This window comes from Schistocerca cancellata, chromosome 3, assembly GCF_023864275.1.
Source record: "Schistocerca cancellata isolate TAMUIC-IGC-003103 chromosome 3, iqSchCanc2.1, whole genome shotgun sequence".
Taxonomy (NCBI): Eukaryota; Metazoa; Arthropoda; class Insecta; order Orthoptera; family Acrididae; genus Schistocerca; species Schistocerca cancellata.
In genome coordinates this window covers 697,882,213-697,906,764 of record NC_064628.1, presented here as the reverse complement: position 1 = coordinate 697,906,764, position 24,552 = coordinate 697,882,213, and the positions used below count along the sequence as shown (strand labels likewise).

General features: G+C 42.9%; 1 protein-coding gene and 1 long non-coding RNA gene across 2 annotated transcripts in view; one reads left to right on the top strand and one right to left on the bottom strand.

Annotated features, from left to right (window-relative positions):
- Positions 1-24,552, top strand: part of LOC126175684 (ecdysone-inducible protein E75) — a 466,380-nt gene that overhangs the window by 189,976 nt on the left and 251,852 nt on the right. The window lies entirely within an intron of this gene.
- Positions 1-24,552, bottom strand: part of LOC126175685 (uncharacterized) — a 165,312-nt gene that overhangs the window by 92,388 nt on the left and 48,372 nt on the right. The window contains exon 2 of the long non-coding RNA XR_007535601.1: positions 2,029-2,160. This is a non-coding gene — a long non-coding RNA (uncharacterized LOC126175685). The remainder of the gene's footprint in view (positions 1-2,028; positions 2,161-24,552) is intronic.

The window sequence follows — 24,552 nt, the reverse complement described above, 5'->3', positions numbered from 1 at the left end:
TTACGTCCTTTAAACAGCCTGTACCACTAAACAGCTTAAACGGTCGTCTAGTCACAAGCTTGCTGGTTGTCTGTCTAACAGCTTCCAGGGGGAAGGAAAAAGTGATTTTTTCAGCGTTTTACAAAATTATTGGTGGAATTTAACAATTTAAAATTCTGTCATAATCTACTCATTAAGAGGAACATTCTTACATTAAAGACTTAACCAGTAAGTCAAGTATCATTGCTAGAAAGAATGTGTATCTGTTGAGGAAGTGTCACTCATGTTTGTAAATTATCCAGACTTTATTCATTCAATATTTGAGAATGAGAGCATTTTGAGACTTCCAACAAACACATAATTTTAAACCTTTCCGACACTTTTTCTCGCTGGCACCCCCAGGAAAAAAGTTTATCTGTTACTACATTTTCGTTGATCAAAAAGTAAAGCTCGGCATCAGACACGATGTTCTAATTTATTATTTCTTTACTACCAACTCCATTAACTACATATTTTGGCATACAGTATCCATACATGCTACTGAATGCACCTGAAAAATTATGCCATATTACGACACATAAATCAGGAGATATGACGTCATAATCATTACGATGTGTGAAAAGGATGTGTTACACATGGGAGTTCGGAGGTGGGGGATTTTGCTTACTTCAAAGCCACAAAAGCTAAAAGTACTTGTTTTTGGAGTGTGGGCAGCGATTATGTTCAAGAACGTTGCTCTCAGCACTAATGTGATTATGTGCAGAAAAACAGAATCGTCAACCCAATTGCATAATAGTAAATAACTACTCAAATTGACTCAGTTTCGAAAACCTGTTTTGCAGGACGTGACGTGAATTCATCCCCGTCATTATGTATTCATAAACTTCTACAATCATATAACAAAAAGTACGTACTTTTTTAATATTTTGAAACCACTTGTAACACTTTGTACTATATCTCTTATGATAATATTTTCATTTTATTTCGTAGTGAAATGATGAATTTGTTTACCTCATGTTCCACGTCACGATCTACATCTGCCTTTCGCCGACTCGTCACACTTCCAATGCATTTAATTTTTCATTCTTTTGCCTTCGTGTCATTTTGCTATGTTTCTCCTCTTTCTGAGGTAATTGCAGGCTTTCAGCAATGGATATGCGGGAGGGTATCTGTGGTAACATCTAGAAACAAACTGTATTGTAGTTTGAAACACACAATAGTCCGCCTAGAAACCGAACCGTTCTAGCAGTGGGTGTTATTGTCTGTACTTCTGATACCTAAACAAAAAGTTCTGTCATTAGAAGAATACAGTTGTCCTTTCTGCAAAATACGATGGTGATTAAGGCATCAATTAAAGAGAAATATATGTTTTCCAAAACAGGAATGTTATTGGATGTGAAAAATTTACAATTTGACTGACATCGCGTTCAAAGAAAACGTTTACCAATGTCTATAGTTAGGTACTTAATGGGAAAAGAATTATATGCTCGTCTTTAGTAATTATGTTTCGTATGAATATCACGAAGAGCTACTTTGTTCAAATGGCTCTGAGCACTATGGGACTTAACATCTAAGGTCATCAGTCCCCTAGAACTTAGAGCTTCTTAAACCTAACTAACCTAAGGACATCACACACATCCATGCCCAAGGCAGGATTCGAACCTGCGACCGTAGCGGTCGCGCGGTTCCAAACTGTAGCTCCTAGAACCGCTCGACCACTCTGGCCGGCCAGCTACTTTGTGTGAAACAAACTTGTATCCTTGAAATAAGGCCTTTTATGGTCTAAACCTTACACACAGAACAGCATTGAATATGAATTAGCTGAAATTCGTATAGCGCGCGCGCCTTTATGTGTGTATGTGTGTGTGTGGGAGAGAGAGAGAGAGAGAGAGAGAGAGAGAGAGAGAGGGAGAGCGAGTGAGCGTGTGTGTGTGTGTGTGTGTGTGTGTGTGTGTGTGTGTGTGTCATATGGAAGAATGTAGTACATGCAAATATTCTTGTACCATATTACTACAAAAGAAATGCTTGAATTTAAATCTGTTTACTGACAATGTGTCGTGCTGCCGCCTAGCTCCTCCATACCGCACCCAATGATGAATGATTGAGGATGACACGGCGGTCGGTCGTCTATCGCCTGGTCTTCAAGGCCTTGTCGTGGGGCTTCTTTTACTGTCCTTTTTACTGAAAGCATTACAAACAGCGATATCAGAAAAGAAAATTATGATAATAAAATAAAGCACAAACAAATGTTCATAAATTTTCTGTTTTATTTAAGTCATCGGTCATTTAGGATCTACTTTCATCTTCAAATTTCTACATGACGTACTCCAAGATGTGTGGTGATTTCCGAAGTCGATCATGACTAGAAGGAAATAGAAATTTTATACAACAGTTTTATTTCAGCACGTAAATTATTACTGCGGCCACATAGGGTAGATACGATTTGCAATTTTTTACTCTGTATTAGAAATTGATGTTAATTGGTTTAGAAGAACTCTTAAACCAATTACATGAGATACCTACATGCTTTTCACTTTATTCAAGACACAAATGATTAACAGCTGTCAAAAACATTTTGTGACCGATGGAGGATTTTATGCAGCACTGAATTTCCTGACTGACTTTTATAACGTTTTCAAATTCATTTTTTCGTTGAACAAACTTGTACAACGGTACTTGCTTTCCTTATGTGACAGAAGTATATTGCACGTGTTACCGGAAGATGACGTCAACGCTTGTGGCAATGACGCAATCGCCTTGAACGTGTTATCACAGCAGTGAATCACGCCGCCGCTATCTGCCTGAGAAGCACTTTGCTGTGTCTTCTAGGTGACGCCGTCTGGAATGATGTCACTGTTCTTCCTGAAACCAACTTTGAGCTCTTTGTGTAAAAACCAACAACTAATACTGAACCATCCCGCACATCGTAAAGAAGGGAACTTTTGGTATCAATTCTAACCTCTTTCAGGAAGAGTAAGTTTATGATGGAATTTCCTGTCGGGAGATATAGAATCCGAAATGAACGTCGTTATTGTAAACACAATTTCTTTGATTATTTACATATGACGTGGACTAAGTACAACTCCTTTTGTGCTGCAAAGGCTAACTTGCTAAATTTTGTAGTATTGCCTGAAACACTAGTCCTCACAAGGCCTACCTAAACATTACCAACTTTTTAAGGCCAGTGTTTACACTCATTTTCGAAAAGTAGGCTTCTCTTCAAGGAATCTTTATTTTAACGGCGTTCATCTTCAGATTATTTTAAGGAGCCAATGATATATAGTTTCTACATACTTTTGGAAATTCGCGATTTGTACAATAGTCGAATGTTATTTTACTAAAGGCAACCAGTTTCGCCTAAACAATATATCATCCTCAGGCACCAGTATACAATGAAAAAGACCAAATAATCATAAATTTGTAATACATACGTCAAGTAATGTATATGTACAAAGTGACTTCATTTAGAGAACATGTGTCAAATTACTGCAACTTGTAACTGTTAGACCAACAAATCATGGGAAACAGGAAAACACCCGACTTGCACATAAGGTAGTAAGTTAGTGGACAGACTGACGTAGCACATGCTTTGTGAGGAAAGCTGTCAAAGATTGTAGAATATCCTCCAAAGATGTTCTTTGTGGTGAATACAAACCGTATAGCTGGTGCCAACGAAAAGTTCGAAATCATTGGCGACCACTTAACATGAGGTAACTGCTGTATCGTCTTAACAGTTAAAGTATTAAAGTACTTAAAGTAATCAAAAATGTGGGCACATTGTAATAAGTAGGAAGACTGTATGTACAACGTTTCCAATAATCTACCAATGAGTTTTATACAACTTATGAATATATTAAACCATTTCGTAATTCAAAATACATGCTGTCTAATGAAGAAAAAACTGAAACAGAACACATATTAATATATGTCGTACTAGCGCATAAAGAAAATGAATAAGGACGTCAAGTTGGTTGTAGTTTAACAGTTCACTGAACATATATATTTGTCGTAGCAGACTGATACAGCTGACTGGTTACGTGACCGAGAAGCGGAGAAACGCCACGATTGCGTAACATTAATTCTCCTCCCAGACTATCACTTTCGATTAAGGGATACAATAATAAAACCGGATGAGGCGTGACGCGAGATTTACCAAAGATGTTGTCACCAGGTAATGGTAGAAACTCAGCGTATATACTTCAGGGTCGGCAATCACTGAATGAAACTTCGACGGTTCGTCTCGCTAGGCTACAAACTAAGCTCGTTTTATTAGTAGAGGTAGTACATTTCCAGGATGAGTCTGCAATCATCGAAGGCTTTTGTAAGCAAAGCCTGGTCGATCGCTTACCCACCTGTTTATTTATGACGATTTTTCGCCTGCTGCCTTCATCAGATCAAAACTCAGAACTTGTTACCCGACTTTGTGTCACATTTAGTAGAAAAGAATACCTGAGCGGAGCCTCAGCTCAGACTAGCTCGTAGGATAGGTTAACACGTAAAACTTCGTATCCAACTTGGCACTAACCTTTGTCAACAAAATTTACATCAAAACGTGATGCTTTGTGCACATTAAATGAGTTTCAGTTTCACATTGCCTCTTATTTGACGAAGTCCAATTATTTTTTCTTTTGTAAAGCATGCTCCGTAGATCTAATATATTTGAAATACTTTTTATTACAACGTCTTTTTTTTAATTTTTACAAATTTTGGACCTATTGATGCACGTCGTACAGCTGTGGCGGACTTGTGTTGGTGTGTGATTTCGAGAAGATATGATAACTGTAAGAAAGGTTTTGACGTAAATTTTCTTGGCGAAGCCAACTGTTAACTTGGATATGATGTTATATGCGAGAACCTATCCTTTTATGGTGTATTTTTACATCGACTTGAAAGTGGCACTTCCTAACGAAATCAATCATTCATGGAGCGCTGTTCACTAAAAGCAGCTTCTGTGGTGACATGGTTTAAATATATTAGAACTGCAAAGCACGTAAAAAAATAAAGAGAGAGAGACACGAATAAGCTGAAACTCATCAAATCTGTAGAAAGTAACAGGTTTTGATGTACGCTTTCGTGTCGAAAAACAATGTAAAGACACCTGTTTAACCAAATGTCTCTGACAGCGTCGAACCGTCGTTGTGTAGGTCAAAACAACGGGAAAAATTCATACAACGATATGTTCAGAAACCAATACCTGTTGACGTATGGGCCAATCTGTTCTCTCATTTTCATTCGTTGCATAGAAGTAGGCACTATATAGGCAGTGCCGCATCTAATTACCACTCACAGTGACACATCGCTTAGCCTTCTTCATAGTGAATCATGCACTTTCAAACTGACCTGGCTCTATTCGAAATGCGTCACATTCATTTGCCGCATGCTCCTGTAACGTCTTCACATTGTCTGTGGTACACCAATGCTTTTGAATGTCCCCATAGGCAGAAATCAAACCGAATCACGTGTGCTTTACAGGAAGCTCATGCTACCGGACCTAATCGACCAATCCATCGCCCACGAAACGTTGCAATGAGATACCGCCGCACGATCCGTTGAAAGTGGGGTGGTGCCCTATCGTACATAAACTGCAGCCGTTGTCTTCCTGTAATAGTAGCGTTCTCCGACAACGCTGGTAATTCGTCGCAAAGAATTGAATAATACAGAGTGAATGTTAGTTTTTTGGGTTAATTGTATGGCCAACTGAGTCTGTCACCGATAATTCCTGCACCTACTCTGATACTTCAGCGATCCTGATGCCTCACCTCCATGACGTCCGCCCCCGGTAGCTGAGTGGTCGGCGCGACAGAATGTCGATCCTAAGGACCCGGGTTCGCTTCCCGGATGGATCGGAGATTTCATCCGCTGAAGGACTGGGTGTTGTGTTGTCGTAATCATCATTTCATCGCCACCGACGTGTAAGTCGCCGAAGTGGCGTCAAATCGGAAGACTTGCACCCGGCGAACGGTCTACCCGACAGAAGGCCCTAGTCACACGACATCTACTATCCGCCTCCATGAGTCCTCGAGGACATGCATCTACCCACACGTGCGTAGTGTGGTAATTTACTGCGCTATGTCTTGCGAATCGTGCCTACACCACCGAATACTATACACTGTTCGTCTCAAGTAAAATAGCCCATATGGCAACAAGTATTGGTTTCCGGATATATAGGAACGTCTATTCTAATTTTCGGCAATATTTACTCTTGTAGGAATGTGCCACCGCCTTTTTTAAGAAATAAAGTTCTGTATTAAGTTATTTTAACCCCTTCATTCACAATAAAGAAGATTCTTTCTGAAGAAATGCGGTGAAGAATCGGAAACGAACCACTTGGTTCTAGCTTCAGTATGGAGACACCACTGTAGCAGCTCGCTTTTTAGGAGGTGACCTACGGGCAGAAGTGAGGTACGGTGGCAGCGGACACCGCCGACCGCTGTGAAAAGTTCCGCGAGGCCGCGGTCGCGGGCGCTTGGCCGCTTCTTGCCCTGGGCGGGCGCGGCCTCGGGGCGAGCGCTGAATTCCCGCGCTTTAAATATAACGAGCGCCGTGGCGGCGCGGGGGCGAGCGGGCTGTGGGTTCCTGGAGGCCAGTTCCGACACTCTGCTCTGCTCCTGTTCTGATGTCAGGAACACAGACAGGTGTGTAGGCAGAGTTTCATAGCGAGAATAGCTATCCTTGGCAACAGGTACGCAGTGGGTTCGGGAGGACACGAACTCCACGGTTCAGAAATAGTCGAGGGACGGTCCATTAATTACCGTTCTCGGATTCCGCAATTTGCCCTTCAAGTAGAAGAGCACTTACATATATTTGGACAGACGAGTCCCCCGCCCTTTGGAAAAGGATAAATACGTGTAGAAATTTTTTTTAAATCGGTTGACCGTAACATTTTCACTCTCGTGAGGAACTTGAGGAAGATACAGATATGATCTTAAATTCGACAGAACAATACCAAAAACTGATAATAAAACCAAAGAAACACTATGTTCTGTGGTGAAATGGTCAAATGGGCAGATTACTCTTACTGAAGTACAAAGCATAAGTAGTGGCATTAACTTAAGGCTATTTTTCAATAAAAAAAAACTTGCAATTTAAGATCATGTTACAGTATGTAATGGAAATTATCTGGACACGAACTAGTGGACATTAATGTGAGCTATGTTCACCCTTTGCCTCTATGGCGGCTTATGACGCATTCAGTGAGGTGACCATTCTTCTCAAGAGCCGAAACCAGAGAAGATAGTGAAGTTGGACGCTGGGGTCTGGAGAAAAGTCGACGTTCTAACTCATCCTAAAATATTCAGGACGGCACTGTGGACAGGCCAGTCCATTTCAGGAATGTAATTGTCCACGAACCAATGCTGCTTTATGACAGGGTACATTGTCATCGCTCCGAAATATTCGTCTATTATACGAAATACACAATGCTGTAAAATGTTTTCGTATCTTTCCGCACTTAGCGTTTCCTTAAACGCAACAAGGGGACCATACCCTAACCACGAAAAACAGCCCTGTAACGCAACACCACCTCCGCCATACATCGCTGTTGCGTTGCAAACGATCACAGGTAACGGTCTCCAGGCATTCGCCAAAGCAAAATCCTTTCATTATGTTGCCGTAGAGTATAGCTCGTTTTCAGTCATCCACAATCCAGTGGCGTCGGTTAGTCCTTTCGCTGGTGCCATGTGATTTTTACAGGCACCCTCCAGTATGTACGACGGTCCGTGATTGTCAATACTTTAGGCCTACCTTGTCTCGGTATAGCTGTCGTTGCTCCTTCGCGTTCCTACTTCACGACCACAGCACCAGCTGTCAGCTGGGGTAGCTTTAGAAGCATTGAAATGCCCTTGATTGATCTGTTACTCAGCTGACATCCAATGGTTAGTCCAAGCTGAAAATGTAACTTTGAAATAAGGGACTGTGGGAAAACAGGAACACAGGAGAATCGAAGTGTCTGAGAGGTGGTGCTATAAAATGATGTTGAAAATTAGGTGGACTGATAAGATAAGAAGTGAGGAGATTTTCCGGGCGCTACTAGGCGCTACACTCTGGAGCCGCGTGACCGCTACGGTCGCAGGTTCCAATCCTGCCTTGGGCATGAATGTGTGTGATGTCCTTAGGTTAGTTTGGTTTAAGTAGTTCTAAGTTCTAGGGGACTGATGACCTTAGAAGTTAAGTTTCATAGGGCTCAGAGCGATTTGAACCATTTTTGAAGATTTTCCGGAGAATCGGCAAGCAGAGGTTCACTGCAAGAGGAACGACATCAAGGAATAACTTCCATGTTGCTTGAGGGAGCTTCAGATATTTAAAACTGTAGGAGATAACGGAGACAGGAACATACCAAAGGAATAACTGAAGAGTTGGGTTCGATTGCTACACCAAGATGAAGAAGTTGACAGAAGAGAGGAATTCGTGGCAAGACACATAAACCAGTCAGAAGACTGATGACCTGCTCCCCCCAAAAAAAGGAAAACTGAGAGATTCGTGCTACTGAGGGTTGCAGTCGTAAAAGGCAGATATCCCGCTCATATTTTTGAAATTATAGTTTGGAATTATTGAGGCCTGTTTTAGGTTTCGTGCAATTTCACCTTATAACTATAGACGAAAGCAGAATGATTCCTTAGGAGGTAATGGTCGTTTGCTGCGCCCATCCTTCGCTAAGTGAGTCTGTACTCCGTCCGTAATGACTTCGAAACCGACGGGGCGCTGACCTCTGCCCTTCACCCTGTTGCCGTAAAGGACTGCAGCCGTGCTGCAGGCTACAGGTGGGTCCCGCCTTCCGAGGCGTTTGCATTAGCGTGATACGCGTGTGTGTGTCTGCTCACACCTGGTACGCAGCGACGAAAGCGAAACGCGAGGAGCACTCGGGCCGAGAAGGCCGGAAGCGGCCGGGTGGCGGCCTCATTCACAGTGTCCGCACCACCACACGCCTGAAAGTGAAACCTGTTGCCGCGCAGAAGGCGAGCCCGTTCTCGGAACGTGGCGGCCACTGCCACTGCGCCTCACCTTCCTCCCATCGACCCGGACGTGCTTTCCAATTCGCACCACTTTCTGTGCCACTGCCGCTCCTGATGATGATGATTTCATACTTAGGGCACCCAGAAGTTTGATCATCAACACCCTTACTGGATATCAAAGTACTCTTCTCGTAGTTTGAAAGATATCTACATCTACATCTACATTTATACTCCGCAAGCCACCCAGCGGTGTGTGGCGGAGGGCACTTTACGTGCCACTGTCATTACCTCCCTTTCCTGTTCCACTCGCGTATAATTCGCGGGAAGAACGACTGACGGAAAGCCTCCGTGCGCGCTCGAATCTCTCTAATTTTATATTCGTGATCTCCTCGGGAGGTATAAGTAGGGGGAAGCAATATATTCGATACCTCATCCAGAAACGCACCCTCTCGAAACCTGGACAGCAAGCCACACCGCAATGCAGAGTCTGCCACTTGAGTTTGCTAAACATCTCCGTAACGCTATCACGCTTACCAAATAACCCTGTGACGAAACGCGCCGCTTTGGATTTTCTCTATCTCTTCTGTCAACCCGACCTGGTACGGATCCCACACTGATGAGCTATAGTCAAGGATAGGCCGAACGAGTGGTTTGTAAGCCACCTCCTTTGTTGATGGACTACATTTTCTAAGGACTCTCCCCCAATGAATCCCAACCTGGCACCCGCCTTACTAACAATTAATTTTATATGATCATTCCACTTCAAATCGTTCCGTACGCATACTCCCAGATATTTTACAGAAGTCTTGTCTTTAGCCGTTCATCATGTGACAAATCGATGCGGTAGACCTTTGTGATGTAACTTATAAAATTCCTCCAAACAAACATATGAAATTTGTACGAGAAAGCCTAGCTGCCGTCTGAAGATGGGCCTGCGCAGGTTCGTGTTCTCCCTCGGTGGGTGTGTGTGTTTGTCCTTAGGATAATTTAGGTTAAGTAGCGTGTAAGCTTAGGGACTGATGACCTTAGCAGTTAAGTCTCATAAGATTTCACACACATTTGAACATTTTTTGAATATTTACAAAAACAGCGGTATTCTCGACCGTAATGAGTGCAGTGATGTCTGTTCTCACAAGCAAAGTTACTGCGACTATTGCCCAGGAACACTCATTAGCATTTTCTTCAGAATATCTGTATCGACATATATATGTGGTTCCTCGTTAATCAGTTTAGTTAGTTGGTTACCTTGGCATGTATCAAAATCCACCAATCGCTTGGACACCCGTTATTATCCAACAGAATGTTCCAGGAGATACAGTCAATATTCACGGCCATCACAGGAATGATCATTCGAAGCGAAAAACAGTAACCAAGTGCGCTAAAATGCATGCATTAGGTATTACGAGCACTTTTTCACTTTCGCTACTGTGAAACACAACTCTTCTACTGGACAAGTGCTCAAAGCTCTTAAGGTATGCACTTCAGAACCCACGTTTACTTGACAATTTTTCTTATTTTGGTCCATACCACCTCATAGCAAAATATGTTTAGCAAAGAGCTTGCAGTAGAGGAGATTTGTTTCACGGTGTCGAAGACGAACAAGTGCTCATAGCTGCTAACGTGTGTACTTTAGATATAGTGTTTACTGGACTTTTTACTTCGGATGATTCTACCTATTTTATCCCTGAATACTGACCATTCCTCGACGGACACGTTGTATTACCAAACCGCTAAAACGATATTTAGTCCCACTTGCAGGCTGCGCGTCCAACCGCTCCAGCAGAAAAAAAAAAAACACAATTTCATGCAATTATTCACCGAATTCCAAAATTTAGGATACTATGATAATCTATTAATTAAAACGTCTAATCTGTCGTTGAAAGTCTTAAGGCAGTGCCATTCATGGCGCACATATTACACACACTATGTTCAAAGAGTATGTGAGAATGACAGCACAGCGACTTCCAACGGACTTTCCACATAATTTCAAACCTTTTCGAAACTTCTTCTCGCTGATAATCCCCGAAAAATGATGATAGGAAAGAATTTTGTCCCTTAGTAAATTTTCGCTGTTACTGCAGTAGAATTTTGGCATCGAGCACTACGTTTTAATTTAATAATTCGCATCACACAATGCAGACAGTATCCATATATGCCACCGAACGTACCTCCAGAATTATATCGTACGACATATACTTCAGGAAATATAATGTCTTCAACACGGAATGCATCGAAAAAAGTAACTTTTCTTAAAAGAGAGCGCAAGTTACCCAGACCGTATTTATGCAGTATTTTACAATGAGAGCACTTACCAACTTCCAACGAATTTTAGACACAATTTCAAAGCTTTTATAAACTTTTCCTCTTTTCGTAAAGTACTTCGATGTTTCATTCACACATGGGAGCTCGATTCTTTAAAGATTAGTGGTAATTCATTAAACTGTGACAGTTAAAATATTCAGCTCGCTCTTTCAACAGACGCTTTTCAATTACAGCCTACACACACATTGGCGTCTTTGTAATGGAAGAAAGTGTACGGATCTTGACTTGGGATGTTACTTAATGGCAGGAGAATAATCTGAATAAAAATGCGAAAACTGACTGATGTAAAAAGTCATTCTGGTATAATATTCTTCATTGGTGGAAAAGTTAAAAATTCCCGTTGACAGTGAAAATAGTAACTGTTTGGTAGATCTTGTTCGCTTAAGAGATCGAATCCATAACCCTTTCGAGGCGCGCGTCCTCTGGTGGGGAACGCTTCACTTTTGCGGGCCCTGAAAGTGAAGAGACCCCCCTCCACGGCAGCGGTAACACTGTGCGCCGCGTGTTGCATCCTTGCAGGCGCCGGGCTGCAGCGGCTGTCGCTTGTGCGGTTGTTGCGCTGCGCGGCGCGCTCGGCCGCGTCCTCGGCAGAGTGTGTTGAACCCGGGTCGGAACTGGGACACGGCGAGCCGCGCCGAGGAACCGCCACCGCTTTCACGTCACCTCCAGTCTGACGACACTGCGTTACGTAAATCGCTCGTCTGCACCGCCCTCTCCCTAGTCGCTCCTCCGTACCAGTGCTACCCTCGAAACACACCCGCTTTCTCTTTTCAAAACACACCACAAATTCTGCGTATGCGAGTACACTTGATGCACTGAGATGAAGTTTCTTTCTTAACGAATCCCATTTCGCTAACAGAGTTCTTCGAATTGAGCCATCCGAGCTCACCTCACGTACCGACTACCGACGCAGAGCCACAACCCCCTTTCATTGAGAATCCTCTGCGATGATGTATTATTGCTAATTCTCGCATTTTTTTGGAAAAAATCACGTTCTTTCGTGCTTTAGTGACACGTTTTTTAAACAGGACGCTTGTTTTCTTTGTTGCAAACACCGCAAATATCGTTAAACTGTATGTTCATATCCGATGCTGTCTCAGAGGCAGTCTGATAACTGAAACTGTTTTATCTTTCTGAGGATGGCTAATGCTGGCCGATACCGATTACCGATATAAAAAATATATTAAGTGTACATTTTAAAGAAGTTCCGGAGTAAGAGATCTTAAAATATACCGTAAGGTCTGTATTACCTGTGTCACAGCTGTTCATCCTTAATTATCATGGATGTGTTGTAATAAGGGATTAAAGTTAAAGCTTGAGGACTTCTACGTTTCACATTTGCATCTGTCTGTGAGCCGACAATTTTCTCCTCCACTGCTGTCGCTATTTCCAGATACACCACTTTCAGAAGTACCAAGGGCAAACATCACTAACGTTACCCTTGTTCTGATATCCATTTACTATGCATTTATTTCCCCTCATTCCATATAACATTTATCCATATTTTACCTCAGTTGTCTCCTTAGTTTTGCACACAATTTTTGCCATCATAATTCATACGACGTTTCTAGTTTCTTCTCGTCCTCCCCCTCACCAAGTTTCACATCACGTCTTGCACTTCGGACACGGATATTCATCAACCTCTTTTTAGTTGTTAAGGAATGTCTGACATCAATTAATTTTCCTTCTGTCGAATTCTTTTTGTCACAAACTTCAGTTTACTCGTCGTTGCTTTCTCATTTTTAATGTCTGTAGAAATTCAAAAGAACTGAGAATTTCGTGGTCATTTGTTGACCTTTTCCCTAATGGCTTCTCTCTCGACTTCTTCAGACAAAATTTGCTTAACGATTTTCCTGACGATTCGCCAAAACGAATGGCTCGCGTTGTCAAAGAATCTTCTTCCATTTCGCCACCAGCAAGTGACGATGTAGTTTGGACAACGTTAGCCACTCTTGCTGGTGAAACGATAGGAAAATCGTTAAGCAAATGTCAGCGGAAGAAGCCAAGGTAGAAGCCAACGGGCAATACGATTACAGAAAACTTTCTTCCTTACAACCAAGTTCTTTACACTGTCTCTCCGCACAGTCTACAACTAAATAAATGAAAATAAAAGTTGGCAAGTCGTTATTCTACTCCGCGGTGTATGGGCTACTTTTTTTCCTTGTCATCTCAAATTTCGTTTGTCTTTAGCTCAAATCCAGTACTAAACAGTATGCTCCTTTGATTTAACAGTGCTCATTTTATTATTCTGAACTATTCTGAGGAAGAATGGTAAATCTTTTCTGTCAGTAGATTTTGGAATGGTTTACAGGTTCCAAGATAACTAGTCTGGATCAATCTCAAGTAATCTGAAGTAACTTGAAATTCAAAATTTGATTCTGGACACATTTTGAAATGTGCTACCATGAAATGTTCCCAGAAGACCAGAGACGCACTATCCAACAGAAGAAGTATACTCCTTAGTAACAATATGGTTGCTAAATACTTCGTAAAAGTGGTTTTCAAAATTTGACTTCTCATCGGCAAAGCGAGCTGCAAATGTATGCATAAGTTTTAATGCATATAGTAATCAGTCTCGAAGGAATCGTTCACATGCTTTAGAGATTCTAGGTAAGTTGAAGACAAACTATTAGTCTACAACGATATTTTAGTTTTAAAACTCGAAAAATCAAAATTTTCCTTTGGCTGCGATGTTCTTAATTATACGTATTGCTATCTGTAAGAGACAAAAATTACGTACTTTCTTGTGAAATTCTAACTTAGATTAGTTTCGTTTCTAATTCGGCCTTTCTGCTAGTACTTTCAATGACCAGAAAGGTTAATTTTATGAGGGTTTTCGGTAAAAGGATAAAGCAAAAGACGTGAACGTAAGTTCAAGAACTTGTTTTGAAACTCGTAAGAGCTGAGTCACACCCTGAACCAAAAGCCCAAGTCCTGTTTGTGGACCTAGATGCGTACGTCCCCAATACGCATTAGTCATCCGGCTCGGACTCCAGTTCATGACGTAGCACAGCCACCGCGAAACACTCACTGGCGCTTAGGCAACCGGCACCGCACGAGATCAATCACGCTGTATGGAGAACCAAACCTAATTTCGTTTCACCCTTTCTCAGAATGAAAGGGCAGTCGCATTACCACGAAAATTCAGTGGTCGAGTAAGCCTGGGAGTTGTTATAGCTGTTAGACCACGCGGCTCTTGTAGAACAAAGAGGCAGAGGTTCTGTTTTACAAACTAACTTAAATTAAGACATCCAGTACCAGTAATACTTTTTATTACTTTATAAACTATCCTTATTGGCTTAATGACAGTAACAATAATAGAAAGTTATCGATTAGGTACACTTTATAAAGACAGTCACAGCTCGTTCGACGGCAGATAAGCCACCGAAAATTTACGGTACTTATTTCTGTGCTACAGACTTAAACCAGATTTTGTATGAGAATGTGCCAGACAGAAGAAGACGTTAGCGGAGAAGAACACAGGAGGAAGAACGCTAGGAACGAGGTACACGAAGCTGCTAACAAACGACCATATCCACCCAAAGCAGATTTTTCGCGTGACGATTGTGGAAAACGGCGAAAGGGAATAAGAACAGCTCCTCAGTGTAAAGGAAAGGAACAAATAGAAAAACTCAGCTTTGTTTTCATTAAAGAAAGACATATGGTCTCCACCAGCTCGTTACAGAATAACTAATTTTAATTTGATTTTTTATTACCATTTATCTTTGCATCTTTATTGCACCTGCAATATTTGCACAGTCGTACAAATGTGGATGGTATGCGCTTTCTTTCACATTTGGGAAAGAAACTTGTTCCATTCAGTACCGTTAATAGCTGCCGAAACAGCAATGCTGACTTTACTCTTCGCTCTCAGACTTGCTTTCAGTACTGCATGATTGTATCTCGAGTTTGTCTTCATGGCAGTATTAATTGCCCCCATTTACATCGATACACAGGCGTGCGTATAGGTTTACTGATGAAAATTTGCCCGTCATGCAATTCGTGTATGGCTCTACTGAACATAATGGAAGAGCAGTTCAGCGACGCAGTGCTGAACTATTTCCACAGCGTCGGTAACCACATCACAGTAGTCTTGCACCTGTCTGAGGGTTGCGGCATCCTCTGTACATTGTGTCGTACGATTTGGCGATTCCACGTCACAGGGTTTTTCACTACTGTATACTTGCTTTCAGAGAAAGAAAGGTGACTGGGGAAACAAACAGAATAAATCGTAATTACACTGTCTGATAAAAAGACGGGGAAGAGAAGGAGGAGACGCAATGAAACTTTATGGGCTGAGTGGACAGATGACGTTACTTCTGTGATTAGAATACGTAGTCAAATTTTCGAAGAACTTGGCACTAGGATCCCACATACAGACTGACGTTGCACCAAATGTTCAAATGTGTGTGAGTTCATAAGGGACCAAACTGCTGAGGTCATCGGCCTCTAGACTTACACACTGCTTAAACTACCTTATGCTAAGAACAACACACACGCCCATGCCCGAGGGAGGACTCGAACCTCCGGCGGGAGGGGCGGCGCAATCCGTGACATGCCGCCTCAAACCGCGCGGCGACGTTGGACCCCCTCTGGTCTGAATGCATGCAGTGATACCGTTGTGAAGGGTGTCAGAAAACCGCTGTATCGTCTTGAGGGGTAAGTTGGTCCACAACCGTTGTAACTGGTCCTTGATATCCTGGATACTGGGACGGAATAGAGTCAGAGCTGATCATACGCGTGTTCTATCGGGGACAGATCTAGGCACCTCGCTGGGCACGGACGTACCTTAAAATCACACAGATAGTTCCTCGAGACATGTGCCGTATGTGGATGAGCATTGACCGCTGAAATATGGCACCATGACATTGTCACAAGAGAGCTAACACGTGGGGTCGTTGGAGATCTGTATCGTACCGTTGTGCCGTCACAGTTCTCTAAGTCAGTAAGAGCCGTGTTCTCAATTCATACCTGGCGTCTTCTCACACCGTGATGTCCATAACAGCGATGTGCTTCTCCCATTAGAGGAATGGGAAGTCTCCCCAAGTCGCCGCCATTCTCGCCGGTGATGGTCATCTGGGATAGTGTAGAATCCCGATTCGCCGCTGAACACAATGCGACACCATTCGTTAGCAGTCTATGCTTCATGGGCATGGAAACTCTCCAAACACAGTCGATGTTGTGCTGGTAACGGCAGCCTACGAACGGGACGCTAATTTCTTAGTCTCGCTGTTGCTAGTCTTCGACCAATGGTGTGGGATGACACTGAATGTTGCAGAAAGCGCATTACTTATTCGTAGATGGCAGGCGCAGATGTGAAGTGGTTGAGATGTGCTTGGTACACAATACGGCGTTCCTCATCAGACGTGTTCGACCACGAGGACGAAAGTGCCTGCCCTCCCAATCCCATGCAGTCCAACATCGCGCCACTACGATACCCAGATGTACCACAAATACGAATACCACTCAGTTCGACCAGCCGACAAAATGGATACGCACAATAAGATCTGTTTCAGACTGTTAGGCGCTGCTAATGCTTTCTCACACGAACAGACAGCATCTCCTTCTCCTCCACAGTGATTACTCAACACCTGACGCTTTTCGCGTCCCTTGTATACCCTACCAGGCCTGATAACAACACTAAAGCCCTCTATCTGTCGCAGAGAATCGCAACTGCACTGACATACGTGCCAACTGGGTGTATGTGCAGAACTCTGGATTGTCATCTGACCACACCGGAGATCAAGTGTCCTTATACCGAAATGTTCAGAAAATTTCCCTGAAGAACCTCCGAAATTTGTTGGTGGAGTTCATCCTGTTAATAAATCTTGACGTGCGTCCACAAAAGGCAGGGTTCCCAGAAGCAGATCTGATGCCACCAGTGTGATGGTACTCTGTTGTCAGATGCTATTGCCTTCATTGTTGCTGATGTTGATAATCACTTTGACGGTTGTAATGAATGCTATTTAATGAATGGGTGTGGAGATGAAGGCTCCTTATAACGAAATAGAACATTTCCCTGAAGAACCTCCGAAATTTGTTGGTGGAGTCGAGTTCACCCTGTTTATAGATCTTGGTGTGCGTCCATGAAAGGCAGGGTTCCCATATGCAGGTCTGATGCCACCAGTGTGCTGGTACTCTGTTGACAGATGCTATTGCCTTGATTGTTTCTGACGTTGATAATCACCTTGACGGTTGTAATGAATGCTATCTGATGAATGGGCGCGCTTAAAGCCAGGAGTACGTTTAATGACCGCTTGGTCCGTTACCGTTGAACGCGAGTCGGCGGATCGTGGACCGCGTCTGTCGCCACGGAGACGGGAGCCGGGGAATGCAGCGAACGAAGGCTAACGGCTGGGAATGAGGCAAGGGGCCGGCCAGCGACACATATAATCGGCGCGGGCAACGGCCTCTCAGGGCCGTGTTGCAACGCGCGCCGCCGTTCAAGGCAGAACCCACACCGCACCGGAGCCAGCAGCCAGCAACCGCGTGCCGCTTTCCTGGCGCCCACGCCGCGACGCGACGCCTTAAACGGCAATATGGTGCGCGAGGGGACCTCTCCGGAATGCCCCCAGCACTGTTGCTATCGACGGCAGTAATCAGTGTACCTGTGTAAGCTAAGCGACTCCTCCTTACAGCAGCCATGGTGTAAGTTCACCAGATAAAGCCCTAGCCCTACATCTGTAGTTCAAGTGACTAGCCTCACATCTACAAGACGATGAAACATTAATAAGTTTATTTACAATATGTACACGTAATACAGAGTGTATCAAAAACAGTCATCCGATTTAAACAAATCATAACTTATTTGAGATATGTGTTTGGGTTTTTATGTTGGTAACGTCAAGTAGCGCTCTGTATGAAAATCACTGACTGTGCTGTGTGCAGTCTGTGGCTGGTTTGCATTGTTAGAATATTTGCTATTGTAGTGTTGGGCAGTTGCTGTTACAGCGCGTAGCGTTGCGCAGTTGGAGGTGAGCCGCCAGCAGCGGTGGATGTGCGGAGAGAGATGGCAGAATTTTAAGAGCGGACGATCTAGACGTGCGTGCATCAGAAAGAGTAAATTTGTAATACTGGGTATCATGAAATTATATATATATATATATATATATATATAATGACTTTGAACGTTATTGAGCTAAATACATTGTTTGTTCTCTATCAAAATCTTTCATTTGTTAACTGTGCCTATCAGTAGTTAGTGCCTTCATTAGTTAGAATCTTTTATTTAGCTGGGAGTATTGGCGCTCGCTGTATTGCAGTAGTTCGAGTAACGATGATTTTTGTGAGGTAAGTGATTCATGAAAGGTATAGGTTATTGTTAGTCAGGGCCATTCTTTTGTACGGATTATTGAAAGTCAGATTACTTTGCGCTAAAAATATTGTGTGTCAGTTTAGTGTTGATCAGAATAAGTAAAGAGAGAAATGTTTGAGTACGTTCCGTTCTGCTCAGCTGTTTGAAAATCAAATAACGTAATTGGTTTACCACCACAGTAATTCATTAATTTTTCTAAGGGGATGTTTCAAGCGTACTGTTGGAAAGAGCAAAGTCTCGAATTTTACGTGGTTCGCGCTAGGTAGCAGCAGTGTGCGCCCACTTCAGTTCTATTAAAAATGGTGCCGGGACAACAGAAAGCGTTTTCAGAATGAAAACGAGGTCCTGGCGGAATTAAAGCTGTGAGGACGGGGTGTCAGTCGTGCTTGGGTAGCTCAGTGGTAGAGCACTTGCCCGCGGAAGGCAAAGGTCTCGAGTTCGAGTCTCGGCCAGGCACACAGTTTTAATCTGCCAGGAAGTTTCAGAAAGCGTTTTGTTCAAAATGGTTCAAATGGCTCTGATCACTGTGGGACAACATCTGAGATTATCAGCCCCCTAGAACTTGAAACTACTTAAACCTAACTAACCTAAGGACATCACACACATCCATGCGCGAGGCAGGATTCGAACCTGCGACTGTAGCAGTCGCCCGGTTCCAGAGTGAAGCAAAGATTTTGTATTCTACTTTTTGTGCAGTGTATGTCAGTAATAACTGTTCAGCGTGACTTTCGTACTATGTATGGTGTGGATCCTCCTACAGCACAGAGCGTTAGACGATGGCATGAACAATTCAGAGAAACAGGTTGTTTGTGTAAAGGCAAATATCCGGGACGTCTCCGAGTGTCTGACACGGACGTCGAACGCATGCACCATAGTTTCGAAAGGAGTCCGTAGAAATCCCGTTCGCCGCGCAGCTTGACAGCTTAACAAGCCCCTGATATCCGTCTGGCGTGTGTTGCTTCGACGTTTACACATGAAACCATACAAAATTCAGCTACTACGAGCTCTTCGTGAAGGTGACTACAACAACGTGTGGAGTTCTGTAATTTCGTTCTTGGCAAGATCGACTGTGACAGTTTTGTTCCACGCTTAGCGTTTAGTGACGAGGCAACATTCCATTTAAACAGAAAGGTGAACCGTCATAATGTCAGAATATGAGATACGGAAGAATCACATGAAGCTGTACAACATGAGAGGGACTCTACAAAATTTTATGTGTCTTGTGCAGTTTTAAGAGAAAAGATTATGCTCCATTTCTCTTTGCCGAGAAAACTGTTACAGGAGACTGTACAGTTGGAGACTGATTCGAACGACTTCATTTACCAACAGTATGGGGCACCTCCACAATGGCATCCGGATGTGTGGGAATTTTTAAATCAAAGGATTACTAAATGATGGATTGGTCGCACTGGACCAAATGCCTCAGCCTTACATTACTGGCCTCCAAGGTCACCAGACCTGACTGTATGTGATTATTTCTTGTGGGGGTTTATAAAAGACTCTGTTTATGTGCCTCCGTTAGCAACAACAATGAATGAACTGAGACACCGCATGACAGGAGCTGTGGAAGCTGTAACTCGAGACATGTTCGCTGCAGTGTGAGAACAGTTTGAATACAGGATTGACAAATGTCGTGCATCTCAAGGGGACCATAGTGAACACCTGTGGAAAAGTATTAAAAATTTTTTTTTAGTTTCCCGTGCATGAAATAACTAAATTCGTTATATATATCTACTAGTTTCAGAAATATAGACGTGCCAAATCGGATCAAGTGCTGAGTTATACATAAATGAAGTTCTGAAGCTCATTCACTCTAATAAAACACTGAAACGTAGTAAAATTTAGTAGCATCTGGTATGCCGACGTATTGTCGTCACTACTACTAATGTTGATGAGTCTTGAGTTCATTGAATCTTCGGGGGTGAGGGTCTGAGTGCGGCTGGTTAAAAAGACGCGCCGGCCAATGAGAGCCGTAAGCAGTGCGTCACGTGAATTTAGCATCCTCTCGTGGTCTGTATGCATTGCGCCCCCCATCGGAGACAGTGAGCGATGGAAGAGCGAGCTCGCCCGGTGACGAGCTGGCGGGAGGTGCCGTCTCCCGTGTAGCTGCGAGCGGCTCGCCGCAAGCGGGGGAAGGAGCTGCAGTGGATTCTGCACGCATTAAAGACCACGTGGCTCGTTCTGGAGCGCTGAACGTGGCGTATAACTGGTGTAACGTATCATTTCCTAGTCGCCCCACTCCGGCTGCAGCAGAGAAGGGTTTCTTGTTCGGCGTGAAGAAGATGGATTGGACTTGCCCTTATCCTTCTAAGTGACTGCTCGTAGGAACCTACTAGGCTCGCTTTAAGGGTGAGTAGATTGCCCATGACAGCCGTCGTTTTTCAACGTATATTGCAGAAAATGTTCTTAAAATCCTTTCAGAAGAAAGCACCTTATAGATGTGAGCAGAAGCAGAAAATCGCCAAGTGGATTTCCTATGTTATGCTCACGACTGTTTGGTTGAAAGACTTACAGTCACTGAGAAAAGTACTCATGCACCGTTGTTTATGTAGAATAACTTTATTTATTAGAACAAAAGATCACAACCAGAGACGTTATTTGATAAACTGTATGCGATCTCCTTCCTAATCTGTACATATAAAAGGATTAACTCAATTAGTCTTCTGTGAAAAGCAAAAAAATTTTTTTACCAATTGACTTCATACAGTGGGGGAAAAGTATACATAAATGTAATGACAATGTTAATTCTTCGTTGGCATTCCTCTTCTATGTGTCAATTTTGTTAATCTCTTAGGCAAGAAACGGACAGTTTTTTTTTTTTTTTTTTTTTTCCAGTCTCTAAATAGTATTTTGCTTTTCTTGTTGTAGACATTGTTTCAGGAAAGTCTTACTTCCTATTTCATGTTATCTGATCATTTTTTCAAGCGTATTCAAAAGATGTTCAGTTGGATAACGGTCTGCGCTCTGTGCTGGAAGAATGTGGTACAACAACCACAGTCGAACAATTTCCGCTGTGTGTTTAGGGTCATTGTCTTGTTACAAGTAGCAAACTGTGCCTTGACCCAAGCTTTTTTGCGTATATTCCTTTAAGATACTTAGATACTGAAATCTATACATGTTACCTTCAACAAAAACAATTTGCGCACCATCAGATGTACCCATACATCCACATGCCATAATTCCCCTTCCACCGTGCTTTATTGTGAGTTGGATGTGTTTAGCGTGCGGCTCAGTGTTTAGTCTGCCGTCATTTACTACTTGTTTCATCTGCGAACACTACCCAGTCCCAGAAACTTGTGTTCTTGCTTATACGCTCTCGTGGAAATTCAAGTCTTAATTTCTCGCCATTCTTACTGATGTATGATTTCCTTCTAAGCATCACAGCTCCGTAAGAAGCACTACTTAAAATATAGCGAACAGTCCTTGGTGTGATTTTCTCCTGCACTGACCTTTAATAAGCGCAGACAATGCATAAACTGTCAATTTATGATCTTTTTAGACCGTTCTTATTAACATATTTCATTCTTTTTGCATTAGCGTCTGTGGTCGACCTCTCTCCTTTCGCTCTAAATGACAGTGTTTCCAAGTCGTGATGTTATGTACTGCATAGTTTCCCGGCTTCTTCCAATAATATCAGCTATTTCTGAAAATGATGTTCCCCTTTCATGCAGGAGGATAACTATTTCCCTTTCCTCTGCAGTTGTTTCCTCTCCCTTACGCCCTATTTAGCAATTTCATGGCATTTACCGTACATGGGAACCAACATCTGCGAGGTGCAGCTTGCCGCTGAAGGCAAACGGTTCCTTAGGCGTTTATAAAACTCCCATTCCTAGTACTAGAAGAATACTAGTTTTCCCAGTAGGTAAAGCCAACTGGTACAGAATTTTTATTTACTTTCTACAGAAGTTTAATTTAGTTAATACTTTTGTACGTATAGTTTAAGAAGGAAACCTCATACTGTTTGTTTACCAAATAACATCTCTTGTTGTGATCTTTAGTTCTAATAAATAAGGTTATTCTACATGAACAATGCTGTATGCATACTTTTTACCATCTCTGTATATGTTAATGTCACTGAGCAGTTTTGGAGCGCACAAAACAGGGAAGTTGTCTAGCAGCCCTTGTGTGGTTGAAGTGGATATTCGTCGGTACTCTGTGACGGAGTTACAGTTTTGATTATCCTTTCCGGAGTCTGGACTTACTGATCGCTCGTAACCAACGAGGTTACTATTCCGATGCGTGACCGTCGGATTCTGCTTAGGCATTTAGCGGTTTTTCTCGGTGACAGTTGCAGATTACTGAGGGTAGACTGTTCGTTAAAAAGAAGCTTCAGAACAGAGCCTGGAGCCATTAGCTAGCTGCAGGTGGTTCCGGATGAAACTGACAGATCTGGGTGGGGTTGACTGATGCCAATAGATTACCGACCAGAGTTGTTAAGGGGGCAGATGGGGGCGGTGTAACGAGCTGATAGCGGTGAACATATTTCAGTCCAGCTGTCGAATGTCGGAGACGTTATGAAAATAGTTGCACTGTTGTTGCGCGGCTCTTAGTTATTGATTGTAGAGTTGTGAGATGATTAACCGCGTCTCGCGGGTCAAAGCGAGGCTGGCGACCCTTCTTCAGAATCATCGGTAAAGTAGCAGAGCAAATAAATAATCCGGGTCCGCCAATAAGCAGCTTACAATTTACAATTAAATATGTGAAGCAGTGCGTGGCATTATGTGTCTCGCACGTAGCCAAGTATACCTGCATTCTATCCGCGCCCTCGTGTGTAAATTCGCTCGACGTCACGGTACCTCCGAGACACGGAGGAAAGGAAAGGGTGACTGACACCACGTGGTCACGTGGTCATGCACCGCTGATGTAACACCGGGTATCGAAGGGGCGTGAGCGTGCCGGTTAGTTATATGGAATAAGATGGAGACGGGACGGAATGGCAGGAAGGAGCTATCGTGTTTGGACGTGTTGTAATATCACATTTTATTGCGGAAACGACTGTGTCAGATAATGTGCTACGTGCGGGAACCAAAGACGTTACTCAAGAAAATCAAACATTGTCATTAAATTATCTCTAAATTTTATAGCCTCTGTTGTTGAATGGAACGTTAATGACTCCGACTTTGTTCTTACTCTGATAAAGGCGAAGGGTGCTTACAATTGTGATTATTACATATTACAACTCGTTATTAAGAGTAAAAGTTGTATTCAAGAAGCAAATAAACGAGTGCCCATCTCTGATAAATAATTATGTAATTAAGTGACACTCGAACGTAAATATTATTCTTTCTAGTCATTCTAATTACTACAGCTATATTACGTCAACGTAGAGTTGGAGAGCTGCTGGGCAGATTGGCCAACAAACCTGCAAATAAACACGGCGACTTTCAACGGACTCAAGAGCACACAACAAGAAACCTGGCACAGCTCTTTACCAACGTATTACCACACGATAAAACATACGCACAAGGCGAGTTTAGTGTCAATGAACATTTCGATACACCATTTGAAAACCAAGAATACATGCTAATCTTGTCTATAAAACCATAACATACAATAAAAATAACTGTATAGTGTCCGAAACCACGCCTTAGATGAAATTATTCGATTTGTAGGCTTATCAACGCGAACTGTCCAGCATATCTTCAAGAAACAGGGTACCACTCGCTGCCTTGTAAATCGGCTTAAGAACAACGGTGGTAAAAAGATCCTAACAGACAGGAATCGTGGCGATCCGCATGCACTATCATCGACAATGGGTTCCAGACTCGATACGAATTGCTGCTGTCAGTGAATGCGGGTCACTCTCAACCAGTTTCCGCACCAGCATTGCGAAGTGGATTTGCGGTCGAGCACATCGCAAAAAGGGCATTGCTAATAGTGGTACGTAAAGCAGTACTTCTCCAATGCGCCAGGCAACACAGAAGCTGGACAGCAACTGGCTGGAAGCACGTAATGTGGTGAGGCGAGCCACTATTTCGCTCCTTG